General features: G+C 43.0%; 1 protein-coding gene across 2 annotated transcripts in view; it reads right to left on the bottom strand.

Moving 5' to 3' along the window:
* The window catches only part of stk17a (serine/threonine kinase 17a), a 106,764-nt gene that overhangs the window by 36,980 nt on the left and 42,140 nt on the right, over window positions 1–27,644 (bottom strand). The gene's annotated exons all lie outside the window — the stretch shown is intronic.

Below are 27,644 nucleotides of genomic sequence, written 5' to 3'. Positions count from 1 at the left end.
TAAATTACATCTCTGCATTATGCCCAGTGCAATGTGGCACTAGGCTACTGAAGATTTTCAGCAAATACTTGGCTCCATCATACAATGTGCTTCCAATGAAAAAAATATACACTGAACTTAAAATACTTCAACTGACAAATAGAGGCAAAGAAGCTAACAGAACCTTTCCATTATCCACAATGAGGGAGGAATAAAGGTTGCTTTGTGGAATTGAACAGGAAATGAAAATTGATTTCTCCTTTAGTATTTTGTCTACCGTGATACATTGGCATTAACAATAAGCAATGACATAAATAAAAAGATTTAGGCTACTGACTACATCAGTGATTCTGTCAAAGGGAAAACTGGGGGAATGGGGAAAGGACGTTTTACCCTACAAGTTTAAATGCACTGCATAGATGTTAAATTCAAATAGTGATTTTAATTTCTGCAGTTTGATGTGGCTGTCAGTGAGGTTATCATTTATATTGCAAATGACTGAATCCATAATTTAAACAAAAACTGGACTAACATCCTATTTACATTTTTAGAATAGCTGCACACAACAGTTTTATTTGTGGGTTAGCAATTAACTTTTCAGAGGCCCAATCATGTGCCTATTACCTTAAAGAAAGAAAACACAAACTGGCTTATTTAAGAATTAAGTCTTGCTGGAAATTCTGCCAGAAGTTAAGAGGAATGCAACAGTGCTGACTATTCAAATTCAAAATTATATTCAAATACATATTCACAATTAAGATAAATGCAAAATTCAAATTATTCCCAATGCTACATGGAGATTACAATAGGAAAACGGGACACTCAGTCCAGCCAGTCTCTGCTGGTGTTTTCTGTCATATGAGCAGCAGTCTTAATCTAATGTTCCTGCTCTCTTTTCATATCCTTTTATTCCCTTCAATAACCTAACTTATTGTTAAATGTGGAGGTGCTCTCCATTTCAGTCACTAATTCTGGTAGTGCATTCAACAGCCTCACAGCTTTCTATGTTAAAAAAACACACCTCTTCTCAGTTCTAAATCTCTTACATTTAGTCTTCTATTTATGTTTACTTGCGCTAAACCCCTCATCCACTGGAAACAGTGTATTTCTATCCATTCTGTTCTGCCCCATCGTAATTTTAAACACTTTATCAAATCATCTCACAATTCCCTCAGTTCCAACAAAAAAGTCCCCAATTTTCCACGTCTCTCTCCCTTCATATTTATATTTCCTCATCAGCAACATCCTACTGAATCTGGGCTGTAATCCTTGTTGCCGTAACACCTTTCCTATAATGCAGAACCTAAAACTGCACATAGGACTCCCAACAAGTATGCCCCCTTTTTCTTTCCAGTGCATAAGATCTTTTACTTACCTCTACTGAGTTTCACCTGGCCTAGTTCTACTCACTTGTGACCATTGTCTAAGCTCTTTCTGCAACTTCTTTGCTCTTCAGCAGACTTTACTGCTTCTAATCCCTGCTACCCTTTATGCAGCTGCAGGGTGACACACAATAGTAACCAGTTAAGAGATTTCTACCCTCTTACACTGCCCACCCCCAACCCCACCACAACAGTTTCTACCTACCCCTTGTAAGATGTTGCTGAGTAGAGATCACAAATTCAGAAGAACAGGAGAGAACTATATAGCAAGGCTCCAGAGGTGTAGTGCCAAACTGAGATGCAGGAACTCTAAGAAAATGTGTTGGCCATATCATTTCTAAATCTATTATTATGTTGTTTTCCTACGTATTAATCATTTGAGTCCCCAACCATAAGTAAAACTTTGCTTTTTAAGTGAAAAATATTAGTGCTGGTAGACATTTTATTTCCAACCATGTAGTATTTTGAATCATTAGTCTTTAGCATAGCTAGAATTTCATTATGCAGCAGTTTAATTATTTAATTCAAGTCTATTAAAAACATGAATTACAGGAAACTTTGCTTACTTCTGACTGGGGGATGGTATATAGAGGGACCACTGCTTTTCTTGATTTATATTAGTCACCTTGACCTGGGTGTACAGGGCACAATTTCAAAATTTGAAGATGATGCAAGATTTGGAAGTATTGTGAACTATGAGGAGGATAATGATGGACTTCAAGAGGATATAGGCAGGCTGGTGGAATGGGCAGACACAAGGCAGATGAAATTTAATGTAGAACTGTGGGAAATGGTACATTTTGGTGAGGAGAATGAGGAGAGATTACATAAAATAAAGGGTATAGTTCTAAAGGAAATGCAGGAGCAGAGAGACCTGGGTGTATATGTGCATAGATCATTGAAGGTGGCAAGGCAGGTTGAGAAAGCAGTTCATAAATTATACTAAATCCTAGGTTTTATAAAGGGGCACAGAAGCAAGTAAGTTATGAACCTTTATTCAATACTGGTTCAGCCTCAATGGGAAGGATGTGAAAGTTTTAGAAAGGGTGCAGAAACATTTATTAGAATTGTGCCAAGGATGAAAGAAGCTGAAGGTTACCCTGACAGTGTGATCAAAAAAAGTGGGGGGAGTCTCATCTGGAACATTAACACCAACATAGATGAGGTGGGCCAATGGCCTGTTTCTATGCTATAAATTCCATGTAAAGCTGCCAGCAGGGAATACAAACACTATACAGCGTTTCATATTCTCAGGCCATCACAGCCAAGGAATTAATGTTCAGTAGGCAAACACAGCAGGGTGTTGGGGGTATTGATGCTGCTTTAGATCCTGGGAACCTTGAGCTTCAAAGACCCTGGAATATCTGTTTATGAGAAAGCTATGTGCAGGGTATTGTAAGGTCTGTGTTTTTCTTTTAGTCTTATAGTCAAGGAGCTGCACAGGACGGTTGCTGCTGTTGCTGCTGCTGCACATTGACTTAAGGACATTCAGTAGCAGCAGCTTGAGGCTCTGGACAGTGTCTGTGGCCTTTGATCCACCACCTCTTAATCTCCCTGGGCTCTGGATTCACAGCCACACTGCAAGCCCCGGACATTCTTGTCAACTCTTACTTTCTGGCCTGAACTCAAACTCCAGGAACTCATGGCCAAACTTGCCCTTGTGCCCCACAAAATAATGCAGGTAGAAATCACTCAACATTGTCCCTGTGGTGGCCGCCTCTGTGTCACAAGTCACAAAGCCCCACACGGTTGCAAGAGGATTTCCCTCCCGTTCTGATTGTTACTGTCAATGAGACAAATCCCCCTGCACGTGTTACTCCCAGAAACAAGTAACTTCAATATTGGAGGATTAAAATCCAGTCGGACAATTAATAGAGTGGGTTCCATTGACATCAGTGGAAAGAAAAATCAAGTGGGTGTATAAGATCATAAGAAGTAGGAGTAGGCCATTCGGCCCATCAAGCCTGCTCTGCCATTCAAGAAGCTGATCTGATTGTGGCCTTAACTCATGCCTTCTTGTCCCCTCAACCCTGCATAACCCTCGACTCCCTTGTCGATCAAAAATCTGTCAAACTCAGCCTTGAACATACTCAATGACCCAGCCTCCACTGCTCTCTGTGAAAGAGAATTCTAAATTCCAACGACCCTCAGAAGAAATTCCTCCTCTCTCCATCTCAAATGGGAAAGCCCCATCTTTAAACTGTGCCCCCTAATTCTACATTGCTCCATGAAAGAAACATCCTACCAGCATCTACACTTTGAAATAGGCAAGTGAACATTCACCCTAACCCTAACACTCAGATGCTAAGAGGTTGGCTTGCAGGGCAATTAGGGCAATAAATGCTGGAATAAAAACAAAGTGCTGGAAAAACTCAGCAGGCGTGGCAGCACCTGTGGAGAGAGAAACAGTGTTAATGTTTCAAGTCCAATATAACTCTTTTGTGGGATAAATGCTGGCCTTGCCAACAAAGCCCACAACCCATGAAAGAGTAAAGAACTCTATCAATGTGAGGCCACATTGAGATGAATAGGTTTTAGTTGTTATATTGTAGAAAGGTTATTAAATATTATATGTGATTATGTACAATTATGTATGAAACTACATAAAAGTTATTAAAGTTATTAAACTTTAAGAAAGCACTGTGGGCCACATTGAGAGGATAGATCACAGTTTTGGCTGCCATACAATGCAAAGATAATTAACATTATACATAATTATAAAGGAATAATCTCGATCACTATAGAAAGGTGATTAAAGACTGATTATAGTGAGCTGACGCCCACCCTCAGGGTTGTTAGGTGACTGAATCTAGGCGGTCGCTCCTTGATCAGGTTATTGGAGGCGGTGATGGAATTCAGGAGGGAGAGGTCAGGCTGGAAGATGTTCCCAGGCAGGGTTTGCAACTGGTTCACAAGACACATTGGAGGTTGCTGAGGCAGAAGCAGTAGCTGAGGCCGGAGGGGGACTGTATGGTGGGGGGCTGGCTCAGGCGGTTCACATTCAGGCTGCTGAGCTGCTCCAGGAGGCCCAGGCTGTCAGACAGGGAGCCAAGCTCATTCCCGGACATATCAAGGGTCTGCAGGGCCTGCAGGTGGCCCAGCTCGGCGGGGAGGCCAGCCAGGCAGTTTGACTTGAGCACCAGTCTTTGGGGCTGGCTCAGGCCACACAGCTCAGGCCTCAGGCAGCTGCCACAGGCCTGCCCCAGCTCCAGGTGATTGAGCAGCAACAAGTGGTACAACCCGGGGTCCAGCCCGCCCTCCCAGACCCGCTCTTCCATCTCCAGACCCCACAGCACCAGCTCTCACCACCACTCAGACAGAGCCAGCCAGACCTCCGGCCACACCAGCCCAACCACCACCACCATCACAACTGGATATGGAACAGCAGAGTGGATGGCCAATCAGTGAAAGAGAATTTACCATCCAGTGATGCTCAGGTGGTGCTGGAACGGTGCTCCAGTGCACTCCGGCAGCACTACACCACTGCAAGACTCCATTTTGTGGTTCTACAGTTAAAGCCCAAGTTTGCTAAACCACTGAGCATTTTAATATCTTACGACAACAAATATTGCAACCCTCAAAAAGTGTTAATAGAGATTGCTATGGTGGATCCAAAATTGTACAGTGAACTGACCACTTAGCTGGGGTATCTCAGATTTAAATATACATGTGTGATAAGTGAAAGAGGTTGAAGAACTGTAGTCTCTCTTTTCTGGTAGTGCTCCCAAGTAAAGAAAGGGTAAAAGTCATGACATTGTTATCTCAATGGGACAAGGCACAGTTACAGTAAATGATTTTTAATCATTATGGAACCACTGGTTTTTGAAACTATGCTGCAGCAGGGGATGCTTTAACAAGCCAATGCTGCAGAGTATGTAGTAATAATTTTCTGTCTTACATTGATATTCAAAAATGAGTTTGAAAAACTTAAAAAAGAGCTATAAGATGACTTAATCGTATCTTTGTTCTGTTGATGTGCTGAATGGTCCAAGGTGATGCACAGGACAAGATTGCCACTGTGATGTAAAACAGAAATCATACTTGCAATTTACAAAGATCCATTACATTTAAAGCAGAAGCAACACAACTCATATTTATATATATGTTGTTCCAAAGAACATATTGGACTTGAAATGTTAACTCTGTTTCTCTCTCCACAGATGCTGCCAGACCTGCTGAGTTTTTCCAGCTTTGTTTTTTTTTCAGGTCTCCAGCATCTGCAGTATTTTGCTTTTATTATATTTATATAGTACCTTTTTCGTAATAAACTGGCCCAAAGTGCTTCACAGCCACATTATGAAACAAAATACAACACACATAAGGAGATAGTTGTTTGGTAGTACAGAACTTGAGTATTGCTGAAATAAGAGACATGCTGTCGAAGCTTTCCGTCTTGCACTCATCATGACAGTTTGCAAGAATGCCAATGGTAAAGGGAACAACAATTTATACTTCATGAGAAGAGTGTGTTGATTGGTTGGCAAGTGGACTCTGATTGGTATAGGCATTGCCATGGAGAATGCACCAGGAACAGTTAATTGCCAAGCTTTAGTTAAAATTCAAACCAGGCAGGTGAACCCTGACTGGTCAAGGGATTGCCATGGGAAATGAACCAGGGAATGGCTGTCCCCTAAGCTTTTGTTTACTTGAAAAAGGTGTAACACATAACATGCTCCTTCTCTCTGCAAAGGACAGGGCCTTGTGTGTGATATGTAAATGGCACTTTGTGCTAATTAGGACAAGAGCAATGGAGTTTTGGATGACTTCATGAGCAAAATCTTCCGGTTGGCGCGCGGGTGCAGGCCCGACACATCGACGTGTACAATGACGCACGATGACGTTGGGCGTGCATCCTGATGTCATCGTGCACCATCACGATATTCCGTTCAGCGGGCATGCGCTGGAGTTGGCTGCACACCCGCCGAAATGTTAAGGGCCTACTAAGGCCATTAAGGGATTAATTAAAGTACATAAGAACACTGCTCATCCAACCTTAAGGTTGGCAGACAGGTGAAAAGCCCAAGCAGTCTTCGTGTTTTTCAGGAAACCTCATCCATGGGCGGGATGAGGTTTCCTGAAGCTTTTATAAAATAAATAAACTTTCTCACCTTTACAAATGTGTCCCAACTCACGTGACACAGCTACATGAGGGGACATGGTTGAATAAATTTTAAATCGGTTATTTAATTTTTTTCATATCCATTCAATCTCCCGAGGCAGCTCCATGCCTCAGGGAGATTGTTGTGCTCCTCTGTGCGCATGCTCAAAAAAGCACAAGACCTGACTCTCCTTCCACCCCCTGCTTGCACAGGTAGCGCTGAGTGCTACCGGTTGTGCATTACACTGGGCAGGCCTTAATTGACCCTCCCATGTAAAATGGCGGCACGCAGCCAATTGCAGGCGACGATCGGCTCAGCGCCGCCCCCACCCGGTCCTGTCCAGCCCGCCATATGAAAAATCCAGGCGCGTGCAGGAGACCAGCCAGGAGTGCACTGGAATGGTCAAGTCTAGAGGTATCAAAGGTATCAATTGAATTAAAGGCTGCAGACAGTCGCAGAGGACAAAAAGGGATAATTTACTTTTGGCACAATTATACAGGATATAATTTTTGACTTTAATAAGAGCCCTTTCAGTTCTAAGGCAGTGGTGGAAACCTAACTGGAGCAAAATCAAACATGGACTTCTGGAAAAGGTGGGGATGGATTTGAGAGGCAATAAGTTCCCGGACTTCGGAGAGTTAAGGAATATTGAATGTGGGGTGGTGGGTTGCATGAATGGGGGTGTGGTCATGGGTATGTCTTTTGAGGAGAGAGGTAATGACAGCAGATTTAAAGGGTACGGGATCAACACTTGAAAGGGAACCGTTAATAATGTGGGGACCAGGAGGGAAGTTTTGGTGGTCAGCAGTTTAGTGGGAATAGGGTTGAAATAGTAGGTGCTAGGTCTTATGAACAAGATATAATCAGAGAGGGTATGAGGGAAGATAGGAGAGAGAGATGCATGTTCGGGACTAGGGTGAGGGAAGCTTTAGAGGAAGTTTGGTCCAGTAGGGTAGTCGAAGGGAGGGCAATGTGAAGGCAGCTGATCAGATGGTCTAATCTTGGCCACAAAAAAGTCCATGAGTTCCTCCCACTTATTGTTGGAGATAAGGTTGGAGGAGTCGGGGGATGCCAGTTTGCAATACAGAAAAGAAGCTGGGGCTTATCTTTGCTTTCCAGGATGTTCCTGGAATAGTGAGCAGTTTTAGCAGATGAGGGCAGGGCCCAATCGTGCTTTGTGACCCGGCCAGATCTGATGGTGGATGACTGAACAAGTTGTGTTCCATAACCTTTCAAGCATATTTATACACCACCTCACACATCTTCAGTACGTCTAAAAGTGCTTCACAGCCTGTGGCATATTTAGAATGTAGACAAATTCAATTTCTCAGGTCTTACAAACTGCAAATGAGATAAACGATGTTAAATCTGCTTTGGTGGCTTTTGTTGAGGAAGGGATTTTGACTCAGACTTAAGTGTAAAGTGGAATTTAAGCACACATTAAATGCAAGAAGGTTAAAAAATACAAGGTTCCATTATTCCACCAGCAAAGCTGTATAAACACTCAAGAGAGAGCTTAACTTAAAGGAACAAGCTATTTATAATGAATATTCACAGCCAATGCTCCAGATTCTCGCTGCTGCCTGCTCTCTCTCTTTCCATGAGGCTTCTCAGACTTGGTGTGCTGCCAGTCAGTCTGACTAGGTCTCCAATTCCCCTTCCTGAATCTAGCCACCAGTGGTTTCAAGCTGCCCTATTCCTGTCCTCATCTCCCACCACATTGCAACACGTCAAGTCCTGGACTTGTCCTTGCTGCTTCCCACCTACCCACCAACCTCATGGTATCTGGCTGCACCCCTCAGCTTGCCAAAGAATTTGCTCCCCACAGGGAGACGCCCCACAGCTGTTGACCAGCTCCCCTGCTTGGTGCTCTCCCCCATTGTCATCACCTGCTGCCGGAGGTGCCTATGCACTTCCCTGCTTGAGAGTTGCCATCCCAGCAACTCGACACATCACACATTGACTGTTTACTGAGCAATCTCGATCAGCAGGGTTGATTGAGATAAGATAGCTAGCATATTTGAGTCCACATTGGTGGTAGCCTTCCCTTTGTGCATCCCAAATCTGGCCAAATGGTATGGGCTGGGCTGATATCCAGCATTTGCTTGAGATAAACTTCCCAAACCATCCTCCAAACTGGTACTTGCAATGGGATCCAGCCTTTGTGATGGCTCAGCCATGCAGGGGTCTATAATCGGTCCGCATTATCAGCAACACTAGTTTCTCTATTTGCAGCCTTCCTGTCAGGCATCTCCTTCCGGCACTGGAGTTGGCCTCCTCCCACTGGATGAACCTCCTGGATCCTTGACACACACATTCCAGATTTACCATCACTATCTGACTCCTCTTCACTCGGGCCACAACTGACTGCTGCTTCAGGTTCCACTGTGCTGTTAAGTGGGCTGCTTTCCCCCACATCATCCACCATACTTTTGACATCAAGTAATTCCCCTGAGAATGATCTTACGAGGTTGTCCTCCAGTGAAAGGTTCAGCGTAATGGGTGACCACTGGTGACGAGCCGCTTCCCTGCTTTGGCCACAGTACACCTCTCGCAGTTCCAGCAGTAGTTGGCATTATCGGCAGCCATCCCTGGCTAGTTACACTGGCTAGTCTTGTTAGTGCAGGACACTCGCTGTCCCACCTGATCATGAATTGCGATCAACACTTGACGCAGGATGCGTTGCTTCATCTCTCTCCCGCTGTCATGAAGCAGCCAATAGAGAACTCCACCCTCCAACCTGCTTCTCTCCCAGCACCTCAGTAGTTTATGTGCCCACTTGAACTTGTTCCTTAGACAGCATTGGGCCGGTGGACAGTAAGTCTTCCAGTAGAAATGAAATCTACTGACATCTTCATTGACTGGTTGATGCTGCCTGAGGTTCTCTTTTGAAATGGATGGTGAAGGCGAAGGCGAAAGTGTACATGGCTCCACCTTTCTGGATTGGGTTTGGATCTCCCTCATAAGCACATCAGTGATACTTTGATGACTCCCTGCCCGGATCCCGCAGAAGATTGGGGTGTGAATGCTGCTGTTTGTTTGAGGCATGAGCATGGCATCTAAGCTGGCAAAATGGGTTGCCTTCCATGTTCAGTCTTCTGACTGAGGGCCTCAGCATTTCCATTTCCTTTGCTGGATCTGTATCTTCTCTGTTGAGGGACAAGGAATGGAGTGCGCTGGACAGGGTCATCATGCCTGACACCTGTGGTATACAGGGGAGCAGTGGCATAATCACTGGACTAGTAATTCAGAGACCCAGGGTAATGCTCTGGGGACCGGGGTTCGAATCCCACCTCGGCAGATGGTGAAATTTGAATTCAATAAAAATCTGGAATTAAAAGTCTGATGACGACCATGATTGTAAAACCCATCTGCTCACTAATGCCCTTTAGGGAAGTAATTCTGCTGTCCTTACCTGATCTGGCCTACATGTGATTCCAGACCCACAGGACTGTGGTTGACTTTTACATGACTCTTGACTCTTAAAATGCCCTCTGAACAAGAGGCAATTAGGGGATGGGCAATAACAATAGCCAGGGATGCCCACATCCCATGAATGATTATAAAAGAAAATGTGGTTGTTGTGGGCAGTCACATTGGAAGCACCCAGCCTGTGAGAATTCCGGCACCTCTTTGTAACCCAAGGCTTATGTAGAGCTAGGACCGCAAGGATTGGATTTGTGCTTGCTGTGCGACAATTGGTTCCACCTGCCTCTTCAACCTGAGGGCTACACCCCTGTCCATGCCAACACCCCTGATGGTGGCCTCTCCCCTTGTCTTTGGAGTCCAGTCTTTCCCAATGACCCGGGTGATGTAATCGCATGCATCAAAGGAGGACAGTTGGGGTTTGTCACTGTTAAGTCTCCTCAACTCCTACTGGTATCCTTCATCCCTCACCACTTTAGCTAGGTGATTTTTCAGCTGCATGTCCCTGTTTGATTTGAAGGAGGGATCCAGGAGGATGATGCAGTTGAAAAACTTCACCAGCTCCAGGGGTATGGAGACCAGGTACTCTCCTTCAACTTGCTTGTACTTATGAAACCTCTGTTGCAGCTGCGGCAGGCTCGTACTGCCTCCAAACACCCATGACAGGACCTCGAAGGTCCACTGTGGACTTCTAAAAACATCTGCACCTCTCCCCAGTATTTCCCAGTGAGCTTTCCTGCACCAGATGCTTCATCACGAACACTACCTGCTCCCTCTCAGTGAGGCCCCTGGATGCCATGACTATGGCCACAAATCCAAAGCTGGCTGTCCTATCTCTATAGTAAGCCTTGTGACTGAGCACGCCCAAGGGATACTCCAAAGAGGTGCCAGGATTGTCACAGGGGTTGGGCACTTCCAACCAGACTGCTCTCAACAACCAAATACACCACAGATATCAGGCACAGTGATCCAGTCTAGCACACTGCCATTCCTTGTCTCTCAACAGAGAATATACAGGTCCGGCAAAGGAAACGCTGAGGCCCTGAACCAGGAGGGTGAGGGTGCCAGCTGAGAGAGAATTACAGCTGATGCCATGCTCATGCTTCAAGTAAATGGCAGCATTCACACCCCAATCCTCGATCCACTCCTTGGCTGCTATGCTGTTGGACGTCTCCGATCAGTCCCCCAAATCCGTCCAGCTTCCTACCAGTCAGCAGGAAGGCTATCTGAGATGGGATATTCTGTCCTTCCCTTGCTACTTTAAAGCAGGAAAACTGGAAGCTGCTTTCTTATCACTACTTCAACTTTCAACTTAATTCTGTGAAGCCTGCGCCTCTGCCAGAGCTGCAGCTACTTCCACCTCCCTTGCTGCTAGGGGCAGTGTCATTTTTTTCATCTTCTGCTCCATCTCGGCCAGTTGCCTTTCCATTTTGTCCATCATGATTTGACATCTGTGTTGAGGAATCCCATTTCTGACACCAAATTGTAACGTGGGATTTAAGCACACAGACTGCATAAAGGTTAAAAAAGCAAGGTTCATTTATTCCACCAACACTAAAGCAATGTAAACTCTCAAGGGAAAGCACAATTTAAAAGGAACAAGCTATTTACGGTGAAAATTCATGGCTAATGCTCCAGATCCTTGCTGCTGCCCTGCTCTCTCTCTCTCTCTACGAGACTTCTTAAACTTGGAGGTGCTGCCAGTCAGTCTGACGAGGTCTCCAATCCCCTTACCTGGCTCTAGCCACCATCAGGGGCTTCAAGCTGCCCTATTCCTGGCCTCGTCTCCCACCACAATGCAATTCAAGTGCTGGACTTGTCCTTGCTGCTTTCTCCCCCACCTCATGGCATCTGACTCCACCCCTCAGCTTGCCAAAGACACTGCTTCATGCAGAGAGAGGCCCACAGGGGTTGATCAGTTTCCCTGCTCAGTGCTCTCCCCCACCATTGCCACCAGCTACCTCGCTACACAAGGAAAAGACCCTACTCTTTTTCAAATATTGTCACGTGGTCTTTTGTCCATCTGGGCAGGCAAATAGTGATCCAGCTTAATGTCTCACCATAAGCAAGATGACAAAAGGAATATTGAATTAATCTCTAGTGTGTTTCAAAACCTACAAATGCTGCACAACAAACAAACACTCTCACAAACTAGGGTGCATGAATTACACAGCATATTATCTTGGCTGAATAATCTGTTACTTAACTGTTAAATGGCTTGCACCGGATTCCTCTTTAGTAATAGCTTTGTATTAGCCATGTGATTTATTTGTGAACTGTAGATTGTGATGCATTGTAATTTTTTAAAGCATGTTAATAATACCCAAAAAATCCCCTGTGTAAACTGTACCTCTTCAAAGTATGACATCATAGAAGATTCCATATTCTCATTACATTGGTCACTTCAAAATTTACTGCATTGCAATTTTTTGTCCAAAATACTACAGCAATGAAAAACTAATGCCATGCAGCCCACCTTTTGGGTGAAACATTAAACTGAGGTCTGCTTTTTTCAGGTGAACATTAAAGGGATCCATGGCACTTTGAGGAGCGGGGAAGATTTTTCAGTGCCCCTGTCAATATCTATCCCTAAGTGACACTACTGAAATAGATAAATTAGACAGTTATATCACTGCTGATTGTAGGTACCTACTGTCTTTGTCTACATATCAACAGTGACTACAATTTAAAAGTAATAAATTGATTTAGTGCTTTGGGACATCCTGACGATGTGAAAGGTGCATGATTACATGACTATACCGTCCTTTAACCTTAAATGAGATAAAACTAGAATCACTGTAGGACAGGTTACATGGTAAAGTCTCCACAATTCTGCTATCCATTGCTTTGTAAGGCTCCAAAGACAGAATAAGCCTGGCTCTGTGAATTGAATGTTTATCACATCATCTGAACATCTCAATGCATTATTTTATGTATCAGACCTTCTGAACATCTTCATGTGTTACTTTACACCTCAGACCTGATTGTTTAAGAACAGGTTTCCTATTGAAATCTGTATTTTTTGATGACTAAGGATCCACCTATTACATGATGTATGCACATGCACATCCGATATTAGTTGTCTTTTAAACTTTTCTCCCTTACATGAATTTTTTAAGCCAGTTATTTCTTGAAGCTTTAAAAATATACTGTCTGCTCTTTTCATAATTCTCTGTGCTATGTTTCTCTTAACATTGAACAAACTGTCAATCAGTCACCATCAGTACATCAACTGTAACAGAACACACAATAAACTTTCACAAAGGTTATTTTATTTTTAAGTTGTTCTTTCATGGGTTGTGGGCAAAGCCAGTATTTGTTGCCCATCCCAAATTGCCCTTGAGCTGAGTGGCTTGCTAGGCCATTTCAGAGGGCAGTTAAGAGTTAACCACATTGCTGTGGGTCTGGAATCTGGAGTCACATGTAGGTGTAAGGATGGCAGATTTCCTTTTCTAAAGGACATAGACTAGCTTTCAATTCCAGATTTATTATTAATTAATTGAATTCAAATCCTGTGATGGAATTTGAACCCATGTCATCACAGCATTAGTCATGGGTCTCTGGATTACTAGTCCAGTGACATTACCACAATGCCACCGTCTCCCCTTGTCATGCAATGTAGGGTACAAACAGGACACATGACAGGTTTCAAAAAGCAGCTACAAAGGTCAACTCTCTCACACTTTCTGCTAGTATCTTTCCTCCCCACTTTACTATGCCCTCTAAGCAATGCGTGCAACCCATGAACTATGCAATGTATATTGACAGCAAACTGTCAACTCACAGTAAGTTACAATGAAATGCTAAAACTAATTTGCAATGATAACTATTTCCTTCAGAATTTAAATTTTCTGTATTTTTTCAAACCCACTGTAAAATATTGCACAAACCTCACAATTGTTCACATTGGAAACACACAAGATACTTAACCACATGATAAACAGAGCTGTATGCAATTTAGCACCGCTTAGATATATTCTTTGTAAAAGCTATGTTTTTTTTTATAAACTGATGATCTGAACTCTTTAAGTTAGGTTATTCTTTTGCTCCCAAAAAGGCTTAGCTCTATGCAACACTGAGTAGCTGAGTCTTACTGACCAGGAAAGTTCCAGGTATGACCTCTGGCTACTGCTGAGTTTCATCTTAGGCAAGGTAGCAACTGAAGTGCCACATATGAGCAGGGGAGGAAACAAAGGGGCTGCTCGCAAGAAAAGTCCATGGTTTTCAATCTTGACTCTGTTGAAAGTATGTACGTGTAGATATTGGATTAGCACGAGGCTGGACCCCAGGCTAATCAACAGTGGGAACATCCTAACTAAGTGAATCACCATCCGCCATTGAGGGTCACATGTGAATAATGGTTATTTATGCAGAGCTTCGAAGGGTGTCCATAGAATTGTATCCAGCAAGGAGTCAAAGCTTCCAGGTGAGGAGTTTTGTTGCAGAATAAATTGATGAAGTTAATTAAGAAACAAGTTTCCTGTAATTTAATTCCAACAGGAAAAATAACCAAAAAAACCTCTCCTAGACATTATAACAATTAAATAAGGACTGAGAAAGGTCATTTTGCTCTTTCGAGGTTCACCTATTACTTTAACTCTCCTGTCATAGCTTTGAATTGTATTTTGAACATGTCCAATGTTCCCACCTCCATTATCATGCCTGATTCATTGTGTGGCACTCAGACGTACAGACAACAACACAACTTGTTATAATTGCTAGCATTACTTTCATTGTTTCACTTGGGGAACTTTCCCCAAAGTATTATGAATAAGTTACGGCATTTTTCTGATCGATATATTTATAAAAGCTCTCTCTAAATTTTTCTGTCTCTTCTATTTCCTGGTATAGTTTGAAATAATAATCTGAGTTCATGTTATCTGAACCTTTTAAAACAGTTTATACATGTCAAAGAGCCTTCCTGCCAACTGTCTTCTTTGCAGACTTTAAAACCTAAGCTCCTCTAATCTTTCCTCTTACCTCATCTTACTTTATGTTGGGGATCAGTATTACTGTCCTTTGTTAATCCAATCTGAGACAATTTTCCAATGTGCCTCCAGGAACACCCATTCCCTGGATGCATACGTCAGGGGAGTATGAAATGACACCGAGCCTCTGCCCATTTTAGATGCCCCAGGATTTCCAGGGCTTCTTTAAGATACAGGTGGAGTTGGCCTCTCAACTGCTTTGACATACATGGAGAAGCAGATTGTGTTTAGCACCCAGGGAATGGGAGGAAGGAAGGAGAATGGAAAGAAAGGAGACAGCAAAGTCACTGGTCCTGATATTTACTCGAAGCCAGGAAGAAAGTGGGAGTGGGGGGAGATTTTCGGATGAGAAACTCAGAAGTAAGGGTTTCCTGGGTCACCTGCAGAAATTAACTGCAAGATCTCTGAAAATTACTTGAGAAGTTTCCTGCCCAACAACCAACTAGGTTGACAGGCTGACTGTCTGTCAGGTGGGAGAGCAGCCAGGAAGCAGGGTATGTCTGACATCGCAGCAGAGAGGAATGAGAAATCACGTGGGGGTAAGGTGTGGGTCAGTCAATTGCTGGGATATGATCGCATGGAGGTAAATTAGTTGGGACTGGAGGAAAACACTTCTGCTCCTCCTGGTCCCGGCAGTATAGTAAAAGTACTTCGACCTCAAGGATCCACCTGCCTCTTCTTTTTTAACTTGCTGAGGCCTAAGAATCCCACCCTCCATGTTAAAAAACAAAAATGCTGTTAGGATGGAGGCACAGAGCCTTTTAAAAGATTTTCAGAGACCAAAACTACCTTGAGGTCAAAGCGACCGCTCAACCAACTTCCACTAAAACTGCAAGTGGGCGGGTTGGGGTCAGGTTTGGAAAGCTTTAAATTTTTACCTTCCCATCCACCCTTGGGGGTTAAAACTCTTCCACTGTGTTGCAATTTTAGTTCTAGTGCAACACTAGGATTAAATTACAACACATTTAGTTATTCATATGAAAATGCTTTAACAATTTCAAGCATGTGCCTAGTTTTGAATTTCGGTAGGTAGATCCATTGCAGCAAGTATAGGAAGTCTATAAAACCACAAGCATATCTGCCACCAGAATGTTCAGTAATGAATACAAAGGATGTTTTATCTTTGTGGGATAGCAGTTGGATGAGTTCAGAGTGTGCCATATTCAAACACACCTTGAAAAATTGAAAATCCAACTAACCTGTTCTAGAACAAAAACACAGAGGGGTGGGAACCTTGCCTGCCCTGTGGTTTGAATTGGCCATCCATTTTTACACCCTGTCTGACATTCCTCCGCATAGAAGTCAACAAAGGGTAAAACAGGCATCCAATACGAACGTGTCTAGCATGTTTGGTTACAATTATCCCCATACTTTCTGCACAACTAAAACTCTGAAGTTGCCAGGAACCTCCTTTTCTAAAAAGGAGGAAGGAGCATGCATGTGCCATGTCACTAAGAGAACTAGGAGTAGCTGGGGAAGGAGAGGGGTAGGGGTTAGCGCTTGGAATAGAACATTGATGCTAAATTTGCTCTGAACTGAACTGAAGCCGATGGGACATGGAATTTTAGTCTGTGCAGTTTCCTTTGCTGAGTCAATATACATGTTGGGATTTGTACAACTCCACATGCCATAAGATTGGCTTTATCAGCAATTTTTTAAATAGGGCTCTAATTATTTTCTCACCTTGCAAGCTTGCTGCAAAAATGGAGCACAAAGCTATCCTGTGGGACAATGCCTGTCCTGTCTATCACACAAACTCACTAACAGGCCAAAGGCCACCACCTTCAGATGTGAGAAGTGCCTGGTCTACCTCTATTACCATGGAAAGGCAAAGTATCTAAAAAATCTGAATAATAGATTAAGCAAGCTGTTTCATGCTGCTACTATGCAGTGGCTTTGTGGGTGATAATTTCACGAACAGGATGTTAGGTTCAGTCGAAAAAGACCTTCTTCCTACCAATGTCGAGCAATGTCGTGTATGCCTTTCAGTGCCGATGTGATGTCAGATATGTAGGCCATATGGCCCAATGATTGGCTGATCAAATAAAACATCATGTTCTTCTGATTGTTCATAATAAGCAGAGTACAGACCAAACTTAACCAGCCCATGCTTGCAAAACCCAAAATGTCTACTGTTAGATGTGATTCTGCAATTGGGCAGCACTTGCTGAACAATCCTGAGTGTGCTAATAGCTACACTAACAACCAATTTAAGTTAATCAGTCAAGCTCATAATATGGCTCATTTACACTTGGTAGAAATGACATTTATATGCAAGGGCCCATTCTCTGCAAACAAAAGGAATACATTCAAGTCTTGTACTATTTTTGAATTACCCAGGAACTTGGAGAGCCTACAGTAGCCCATTACCTTCTCCATGGCAATACCTTGGCCGATCAGAGTCAACTTGCCAACCAAGCAATGCTCTTTTCTCCTGCAATATAAATTGTTGGTATAGTTTGAAATTTGGCATTCTTGTATTTGTCCTGATGAGTGTAAGATGAAAAACTTCAACAACATGTCTCTCTTTTCAGAAATATTCAAGATCTGTACTACCAAATGAAGATTAGACTAGTTTGTATAGAACAATTTCTTTCAACATTATATCAAGCCAGCTTCTTAAAAGATAATGTTCTGACATGAGCTATGCTGAGAAGAACGCATTCATTGTCCATCTTTAGTTTCATTGAGGTAGTGGGCCATCTCCTTGAACTGCTGCTGTCCTTGTACTGATGATAAATAGGAAATTCCAGGATTGTGATACAAACAATGAAAGAACAACAATATTTGGCCAAAGTGGAATTTTGTAGAACAAAAACAGAATTAACTGGAAAAACTCAGCAGGTCTGGCAGCATCGGCGGAGAAGAAAAGAGTTGACGTTTCGAGTCCTCATGACCCTTCGAGGGTCATGAGGACTCGAAACGTCAACTCTTTTCTTCTCCGCCGATGCTGCCAGACCTGCTGAGTTTTTCCAGGTAATTCTGTTTTTGTTTTGGATTTCCAGCATCTGCAGTTTTTTTGTTTTTAATCTCTGAATTTTGTAGAACCTGGAGGGAATATTGGAGCTGATGGCATTCCAACAAAATTGCTGCTTTTATTTTTAGAAATTTACAGGGATTTTCTTCTTGGTGATAGAGAAGAGAACTGCTCTCAGCATAAACTTGGTGAATTGCTGTAGTGCACCTTGGAGATGATACATACCATAGCCACAGTGGCAGAGGCCAATCAAATTGGTCTGTCCTGGATGGAGTCAAGCTTTTGTATGGTTGTATGCCAGATGAGCGGTGAGTAATTCACCATCACTCCTGACTGCAGTGCTGTAGTTTATGGAGGGCTTTTGAGGAGTGAGTATGTGAATGCACCGTTTCTGCATTGATCTTGAAGCCACAGTGCTGTTATGGTCAATCCAGGTCAACTTCTGGTCAATGATGACCCACGAATGGCAGAAGACCCAGCAATGGTGGTGCAATTGGAAGTTCAGGTGGGATGGCTGGGTTTGCTCTTATCAAGCTGATCATTATAGGGTGCTGATGTTACCTGTCACTTGTGAGCCCAAACGTGGATGTTATCAAGGTATTTCTATAGGTTGACATTGCCTGCTTCATTACTGGAGGAGTTTTGAATAAAACTGATCACTGTGCAACATCAATGTCAGCCCTATATCTGGTATTACGATGGTGGGAGTGTCACTGAATGCTGAATATGTTTGGATTGATGACCCTTAAGAACATAAGAACAGGAGTTCACCATGCATCTCAAGCCTATTCCATTATTCAGTCAGATCATGGCTGATCTGAATCCTAACACCATCTACGTGCCCTGGTTCTATAACCTTTAATGCCCTTGCCTAATTTTCATGGAAAACGTCTGCAGTGATGCCCTGGGCCTATAATTATGAATCTCCAACAAACACAACCATCTCTCCAGCCACTGGACAATTTTCCCTTTGGCTCCCATTGAGTTTGATTTTTTTTGGGATCCTTGATGCCATACTCAGTAGAATGCTAACATGCTGTCCAGGGCCATTCCAGCTGATAGAATAGTAGGAAGCACCTGATCAACAAATGATTTCCAAGAACATTAGCTTGTGTTCTCCCTGATAAACTTTAATTTTCTTAAAAGCAAAATTATCAAGAGTCACACTTACTGACCATTGGCAGTCAAGAGGATTTTAACAAAAGTCTTTGCAAAATCTTAAACCTGTATGAAGAATGGTCAGAAAATTGAAAAGAGGGTAAAACATCATGGGCAGGTTACTAATTAAGGCTATGCGTAACACAAGTCATGGTCTCGATTCCCACATTACAATTTCTCAAGGAAATCCAGGCAGAGAGGTTGAAGTCAGAGGTACACACAGTGGATTCAAATTCTAAAACAAAAAGACAAAAGAAAATCTCAAACAGCACCATTCCCACACATTTGTTTCATTTGAACTTCTGCCATAATTGCTCTCAAACACATTGGATTCTATCCTTTCTGATCAACTATATTCCTGTTAACCACACAATTGAAGCAAATTATGTGAATAGACTGTTGACGTCATGCATGATTGCTCAGCCACTGACGAAAATTAGGATTGAATTGTTAGTGAAAGTTATCTGTTTTATAAGGTGGTGGATAACAACCTGCACTCACCCCAAATTAAACCAGAAATGTAACGGATCATAACATTAGAAAATAAAGCAATCTGAGTGGTTTAATATTGATTACTGCATGTCAGCCCAATTGAGGAAAGCTCCATGCACACTAGAACAAGAAACTGTTTCAACCCATGACTCACTTTAGCTCCCCATAATGCTGTCAGTGTAGAGTTAAAAAATAAATTTTATCCATAAATTTGCAATTTAAACCCCAGGAAGGCCCCATTACTTATCTGCAGTTGGGTTTGTGTTTGCCTTGATCAAATTTACAAAAACATTCTTCAACATGAAACATGTTTCAATATCAAAAGAGAATACACAAAACGATTAAGATTAATTCCAAGGGCTTTATTGCCTGCACTTTAAAAAGTGGCCCTTCAATCACAAATTGGGTAATCCAGAATCATTGATCATGCATACAGAACAAAAAGGTTTGCTCATTTTGGCATGAAGTAAGAACTGAATTCTAATCCTATAAAAAAATAGCCCTCACAAACCCATTCTGGAAAAATAAAATCTAACTTCCCCTTAGGAAAACAATTTGCACTCAAGTGAAAGTTTTGTTATGAATAGCATCCTGTCCTAACTAAACAGTGAACCCCTGGTAACTGAGGGCTCTTTTTAGTCAAAGCAGCTTTAGACCATGAACGTGGACTGTCACGTGCAGCTGAAAGCACAGTGACATAAATGAATTCACAGCAGGAAACCAGTAAGCAATGAGGCCAAGTTTATGTGCCAGATGTAATGCTACTTTTGATCTCCAAACAACCATTAAAATACATGACTGTGCTGTCTAATTTCTCTATAAAATCCAATACTAGTCAAGTACACTCAATGGCTTAAAATGGAAGAGAGATTTTCCATGGTTTCCACTATAATTCTATGCAGGGTGCTGAAAACACAAAAGATGCCTTATTTATAGCAAATGTCGAAAAATATAAGATTAACTGAATTCTACACTTTACATTTATTACACTTGAGTCTGACTAAAAAGCCTGTTAATGAAAAGACATGATTTGTGCCTTTTGTTTCTCTGCCGGAAAAATTCTGACAAGGCTTCCTCAATCGTAAAAGGATGTGAACAGAGGCTTATGCAAACAAACTGGTTAGCTGCGCCTCCATGTAAATGAAGAATGAAATTAACCCCTTTCTTGCCCACCGTCCTCTCAAAGCAAATCGGCTGTACAACTGCTGCTCCAACATATGTGAGAAAGCAAAGAAATCGAGCCCTGGCCACAGTGCTCAAACAATGAACGCTTTGAGCATTGATCAATTTAATTTCCATGGAGATGGGGTAATAAACTGTGAAAGGAATTCCTACAATACACATCAGTAAGCACAAACAACACAGCAGAAAACAACTTATGCGACCATATTATGACTAAAACATATTTTCAAATAGATGCCTCACAGTTATGTTGAAAACACTTGGAGAAAACTCGAGACTTGCTCGTGCAATTAAATTTTGTTCAGTACATCAGGAAGTGTTTGCTTGAGTATTATTACGAATTCCCCTCACACCCTTAAGCTTCTCCAAAATTGTATTATTTTTGTTAGCTGGGCACAACATTGCTGTGTTCAAGTAATCTCTGTAATTCCCCTTTTTCCTCATTTCCTACTTTGCTGTTGCATACATTGCCGAATTCAAGTGGTCAAATAACTCAACTTGGTCAGTTTGAAAAAATGTCTTCAAATTGTGAGTAGACTGTACACGTACTTTTGGCTTATGCACTTTACCATTCCAATGGGACAAATACTGTATATACCCATGTAAGAGGCAAAGTTTTGAGACCAATATTTCAGGCAAAACAATAAGGGGTCAACTTTTACACAGGTAATGTTTGAGGGGCTTACTTTCAACTGAAATACACTTTCCCAGCACACCTAACAACAAAAGAATCCACAAGGTAGTTGGGAAACAACACATACATCAGTCATTTCTCTCTCATTCTCTCTCTCTGTTTTTATTAAAGAGCCACCCCCCAGCCCTGGCCCGGCCTTCATTTGCTGCAAGGTTGGAAAGGTCCTGCGGTGCCTGAACCTAATCCTAGCCCCAGACCAGGCACAGGGTATTTTTTTTGGGGGGGTGGGGTGCGGTTATATCCATTGTAGAGTGGAATGGGTGGGGTGGGGGGTGGGTGGAAAATGAGGTATGGTGGTGGCAACCTTCTGGGTCTGCACTGAACCGTGCCTCCCCTGATTCCGCCTACCCCCTACCACCCATACTCTGGGAGAGGAATTGGCAGTGTCAGCTGGGCCTGCAACTTCATTGCTGCTTAGGGGCTGAGGGAGTGAAGGGAAGGGAAAGAAAGGGCTGCGCCATTAGAAAATGTCATTCTGATGGCCCCCAGCCCTTAAATTAGGCCTTGGTACAGAGGGGTTGCATTGAGTCAGCATTTGCAAGGGCCCGAATGGCAAGGCCAGAGCCTTCCCTCCTCTCTCCAGCAAGGCTGAAGTAGATGATTGAGGACACAAGGCCCAGGGATTCATTTATTTAATGTTCATTCTGGAAGTTGGCCCCGCATCTTGTTTCCATGGGCACTGTTAATTCCTCTTCTTTGATCCATCATTTTTTCCCTCCAAAAAATCTAAATTAATCTTCATTCTTCCTGTCTTGTTTGACAAGTAGGAAAGTAAGGAAATACAGTGAGGCAACTTCTTTTAATGAATAATGAATGGAGGTTTTTAATGCGATTGTAGAGATTATACTTTAGTTCTGAAATTTTTGGCTTTTGATCCTTGAAAGACTAAGGTCAACTTTTACTTCAAGCGTGTGGAAAATGATTTTTTTAAGCCGAAAATCATGGTTCAATTTTTGAGAGATCAACTCTTACACGGTGTACATATGGTATTTTAGTTACGCTAAGCTCCCTAGACATATAAGATAACTGTTAACCTGTTCGGATTTTTCTTTTGTGTTGGCAAGAAAATCAAATAAAAAGACTTTTAATGCTGAAAACATTACTTATTGGATCTGAAAGAATATAACGTTCTATCACGCTATAATTCTTATTGGGACAAACTGTATACCTGCTCTCAAAGTTGTATTTTGGGACCATTTCATCTGGAGATACTCGGTTGTCACTGAATGTTGAAAAGATTACATGGGTGTGAAAAAGATCTACTCAAGGGGTAACTTTAACCAAACCGACCCCGGTTAAGCCAATCACCTGTTTTGCACCCTGCTCAGTTTAATTTCCATTGACTTGGTGTAAAAAGGGCAGCGGATTAGCTGGATTGTCTGGCATGACAACCAAATTTTAGGGAAATTGCATCAAAACAGAAAAGGTTTTGACAAATCCATCGCCAACAGATCATAAGAATGTAAATAGGAAAATGAGTAGACCATATGGCCCATCGAGCTTGCTCCAGTATTCAACACAATCTTCTGCCTCCCAACTCCACTTTACTTTCCATTCCCCATATCCCTCAATACCCTGAGACCAAAAATGTTTCTATCTCAGTCTTGTATTCAACGATGGATATCCACAATCCTCTGGGGTAGAGAATTCCAAACATTCACAATTCTTTGAGCAAAGAAATTTCTCCTCATCTCAGTCTAAATGATCAATTCCTTATCTTGAGGTGATGCCCTGGTGTTCTAGATTCCTCAGCTAGGGGAAACAACCTATGTGTCTACCCTGTCAATTCCCTTCAAAATTTTGTACGTTTCAATGAGATCACTTCTCACTCTACAGAACTCCAGAGAATGTAGGCCCAACTTATTCAGCCTCACATGATAGGACAATCTTCTTATCTCAAGAACCATTTTAAGGAACCTTGATTGTACTTCCTTAAATATTGAGACCAAAAATGCACACAGTATTCCAGGTGTGGTCTCACCAAAGTCCTATGAAATTGTAGCAAGACTTCCTTATTCTTGTACTCCAATGCCCTTGCAACAAAGGTCAATATAACATTTCACTTCCTATTTGCTTATTGTATCAAAGGATGGATGATAATACATATCAACTGCCTGCCAGTATTCAGCTATGAAGCTATTGTGCTGGAAGACTTAATGATGGAATTACAGAATGTCACAGAACAAAAATAGGCCATTCAGCCCACCAAGTTGGTATCAGTGTATTTCTCCAAGTCTCTCATTTCATCCCACTCACCGGCTCACTCCCACACTTTAGTAGCCCTCCTCTAACTTTTAATTCTATTTTAATAGTATTTATGAATATTAACTGAAACAACAGTTTGTGGAAGAGAATTCCACATTTTACCCACCTTTGACATAAAGATTTTCCTCTAACGTCCCCATTAGTTATTGTTGATGCTCTTAAACTTGTGCCCTTACATTACTGTGTCACCAGCCAGTAAAAATAAATCATTAATTACCATTCATAACCTTTCATTATCTTGAAGGCATGAGTCAAGTTTCCAGTTAGCCTTCTCAATGCTAGTAGAAAAAAAACATATTACTCAAGTCTCTCCATTTCTGGCAATAACTTGAGTGAATCCACACTGAACATTTTCCATTTCTTTTATATCGTTCCTATAATGCGTAGCTATTGCTAATGTGTGCTCATCATGTTACCTGCACAGAGTGCCTCGTAGATACAACTTTGGAGATTTCACAGCACTTAAATTGTGAATCAGCAATGCTCAACATTTAGGTAGTAAAGACGGAAATCCACAAGACTGTTAAAAATGCATAATACTGAGTATTTGCAAGTAAGGTTCTAACATCTTTTATTTCAGCGGTGAAATATCAGAGACAATTGTTAGCATCAAAGTATCTACTTTTGTAAACTTTGCTTGGAAAATACCCATGATTTTTGCTACTGTTGCATCAGACCAAATTGCAAGATGATTGAGGCTTTGAAAGAAAACAATTGAAAAATTTCATTTATTATAAACATAAATTGTGTTTTTTAATATTTCAGATAAACAAACAGATGGAGAGTCTTCAGGAAAGAAAGATATAAATATTAATGAACAACAATTTGCCCAAAATTGAATGCAGCGTATTCTGCACAGACTGTGTTTCAACTTTTCTCTATTACCATCCTATTTAATATGTTGGTGTGTTTTTGACTTAGCTCACATTCTAGTTTAAAGGTGACAGATAGGGAACAAAATAATTTCCAATCTAAACTTGCATACTTTATTGTCAGGCAGAGTTGCATTTATATGTTGCCATTAAGATAGGAAAGTGTCTCAAGTGGTCTTCCATCAAACAACGTGCCAAACTTGTACTGTTCCCAATCTCATCTTGGTAGCACTCTACTATCTCAATCAGAAAGATGTGGGCTTAAATATGAATTCAAGCACATTGGGCGAAATGGTCTCAGATTTGCACTAAGTGGGTGGTTAAAACGATGTTTTACCTGTCGGCCTCATTAATTATGCATTCCCGGGAAACACGCTGTTTCCATGGCATGTGGGCTCTTATTTGCCCACCACGCCATCAACTCGCTGCTTTATCACGCCAGGCGCCATATTTGTAGTGCAGCTGTGAGCACACCTCTCAGTGCTTCCAGCTCACAACTGCTGCAAATAAGACATGGCCCCCAAAAGCAAAAAGACTGCAGGCCCCAGGTTCAATGACGTGCCCCTTGAGAACCTTTTGAATGCAGTGGAGGCCCGCCGAGATATCCTCTACCCCCTCTCTAGTGGGCAGCAACCTCACTAATCCAGTTTGGGAGGTGGTGGCAGCAGTGGTCAGTGCCAAGGCCCTTCAAAAGAGGATGGCCACCCAGTGCCACAAGAGGATGAATGATCTCCTCCGTTCTGTCAGGGTAAGTCAATCTTCTCATCACTCCCAACTCTCACACCCACAAACCCATCACACAGCTACAGGGCCCTCACTCACTGCCAGTTCAAGGGACATCACCATTCACTCTCTCACACTCGCCATCATTGTCCTCATCCTGTCCATGGAACCACTCACCACCCACACGTTAGGCATACTGATCATCTGGCCTGGCAGGTGTCAAGCTTACACACTCTCCATCTCTATTTATGCAGGACAAGCTGGCACACAACAAGAGGGAGAGGTCACTTACTGGTGGAGGAATGCCAGAAATCCAGGTCCTCACGGATCTTGAAAAGCAGAGTCATCCAGCTGTCTGGTGAAGATCTGGGCCATTCCTGTGCTGATGGTAAGGCCGGTGCTGCTCTACCAAATGAGGATCCAGTAGGGCAACATCCATCAGACAACCATGCTGTGAGTCACTTTCCCTGTTCCGCAGTCCCCTACCAAGCACTAATTATCTCTCCTTGCTTTCGTAGGCACATCTGGGAACCAGCCAACACAGTCCACAACCTAAGGCCACCAATCAAGCCATCACAGCACTCACCCACACCCTCCAACAGCACAGAGACACACACCTCGGTGGGACCTAGCTTTAGAGTAGCCTCAGGATCACAATCTGGTGAGCACATTGCACTGTCTGATCCACAGCAGGTGGAGACAGGGATTTCCCAGGTGTCCGGCACTCGGAGGACTGCTGGAGGCCAGAAATTTGCTGAGTTCAAGTCAGATAACAAGCTTCTGGACTCAGTCATGTCACAGTTGCTAGAGCTGCAAAGGCAAGCTCAGGAACATCAGGAAGGGAAGTCCACTACACTCCTCAGATTGCAAGGCACAATGGAGGGGTCTGTCCGCCTTCAGGCTGAGGTGAAAACGCTGGCATGCCAACGCACTGAGGTCAACACTGGTAGAATGGTATCGCCATGGAGACCTTGGTCCAGGATATTGGTCCTGCACTGTTGCATGGGCTGAACTCCATCGCTGACCCCTTAGTTGGCCTCCAATGGTGTGTACACAAGAGGGCTGCTGGGCAGCTTGATCTCACTCCAGCTACCCCTTCTCCTCAAGGAATCAGCCAGGGGCCCTTGGGCACCCATAGGGAGGAAGATCAGCAGGTGCACCCCCCGGAGCCACTCATCGAAGTGACTCCCGGATTGTCTGGCCCATGTGAATCCTGTCTTCCTTTGACCCCAGCAGCTCCAGCTCGACAGCTTGAGGAGGGTGCCACTGCCACACAGCAGGACCCCAAAAGCAGGACACCAGGTCTCAGCCCCTCAGAGGACACCTGTCAAGGTCATCACCGACAGGGCACTGCAGTCAGCAGACTGCCTCCACCTCTGCTGTGGATGTCCGGGGAGCACCAAGATGTAGCAGCAGCGTTAGGAAGATTAAGAAGATGTAATTGCACAGCCTGGGTAAGGGTGTTAATCACTTGTACATAATGTTCACTATTGTCAGTAAACTCCCAAGAATGACTCCCTGCTTTTTGCTCTTTGTTCTGATGAGCAGTGTTCTTGTCACTCAGATGTGAAACCTTTCTGCACAAGATAAAGGCAGGTGTCTCAGTCCAGGGCCTCTTCCCTGTGCTCTGTGCAGCTTTCAGATCAAAGTGATAGTCTGGCCTCACGCTCCCTGGACACATTGCTGATTCCTGCACCTCCACGGTGCTGGTCATTGCTGCCAGAATGTTATGGGCAGGTGTCACAGAGTTCCCTCATTCTCTGTGTGTGCTCTCAGCACCTTTAATGTGGGGCTGGCCCACATCTTTTCAATATCTATGACCAGTGAAGCTGTGCTCCTGAAAGGGTCAGATATTGAAGGTGGACAAAGGATCAGATGCTTTTAAAGTTTTATGGCTGCATCTCTGTGATGAGATCCTGATCAAAGAGCATAAGCGAGCTGCCCTTGGTCAGACAGGAGTGAGACATTCTCAGAGGCTATGTGAAGATCTATATAGTATCCTCACTGCATGTTGTCATCATCCACCTGCAATCGAACGACTATTAGGATCTCCACTGTGTCCTCGTGACAGGAGCCTTACCACAGAGGGTATGCGCACTGCCAAAAGCCAGACTGGAGTCAAACATTCACAGATGCAATATGAGGATTTTATGATGTCACCTCACTGCATGTCATCATCATTCTCCTCAAATCTAGCAGCAATGAAGGCTTCCTGTGTGCACCTGCCTCGTCTGGCTAGTGCGAGGGCCTTATCACCATCATCATCGCCTTCGAGGACCTCATCACCCTCATCCCCGTCGACGTTCTCCTCATCGGAAGAGATGTGCAGCTCCTCCATCTCCTCCTCAGACAGCTCCTCTCCCCATTGCAGTGCCAGGTTGTAAAGGATGCAGCAGGTGACGATGAT

Source organism: Carcharodon carcharias, chromosome 3 (genome assembly GCF_017639515.1).
Source record: "Carcharodon carcharias isolate sCarCar2 chromosome 3, sCarCar2.pri, whole genome shotgun sequence".
NCBI classification, from domain to species: domain Eukaryota; kingdom Metazoa; phylum Chordata; class Chondrichthyes; order Lamniformes; family Lamnidae; genus Carcharodon; species Carcharodon carcharias.
Note: the sequence above shows the minus strand (reverse complement) of the source record. Positions and strands in the feature narration are given on the sequence as shown.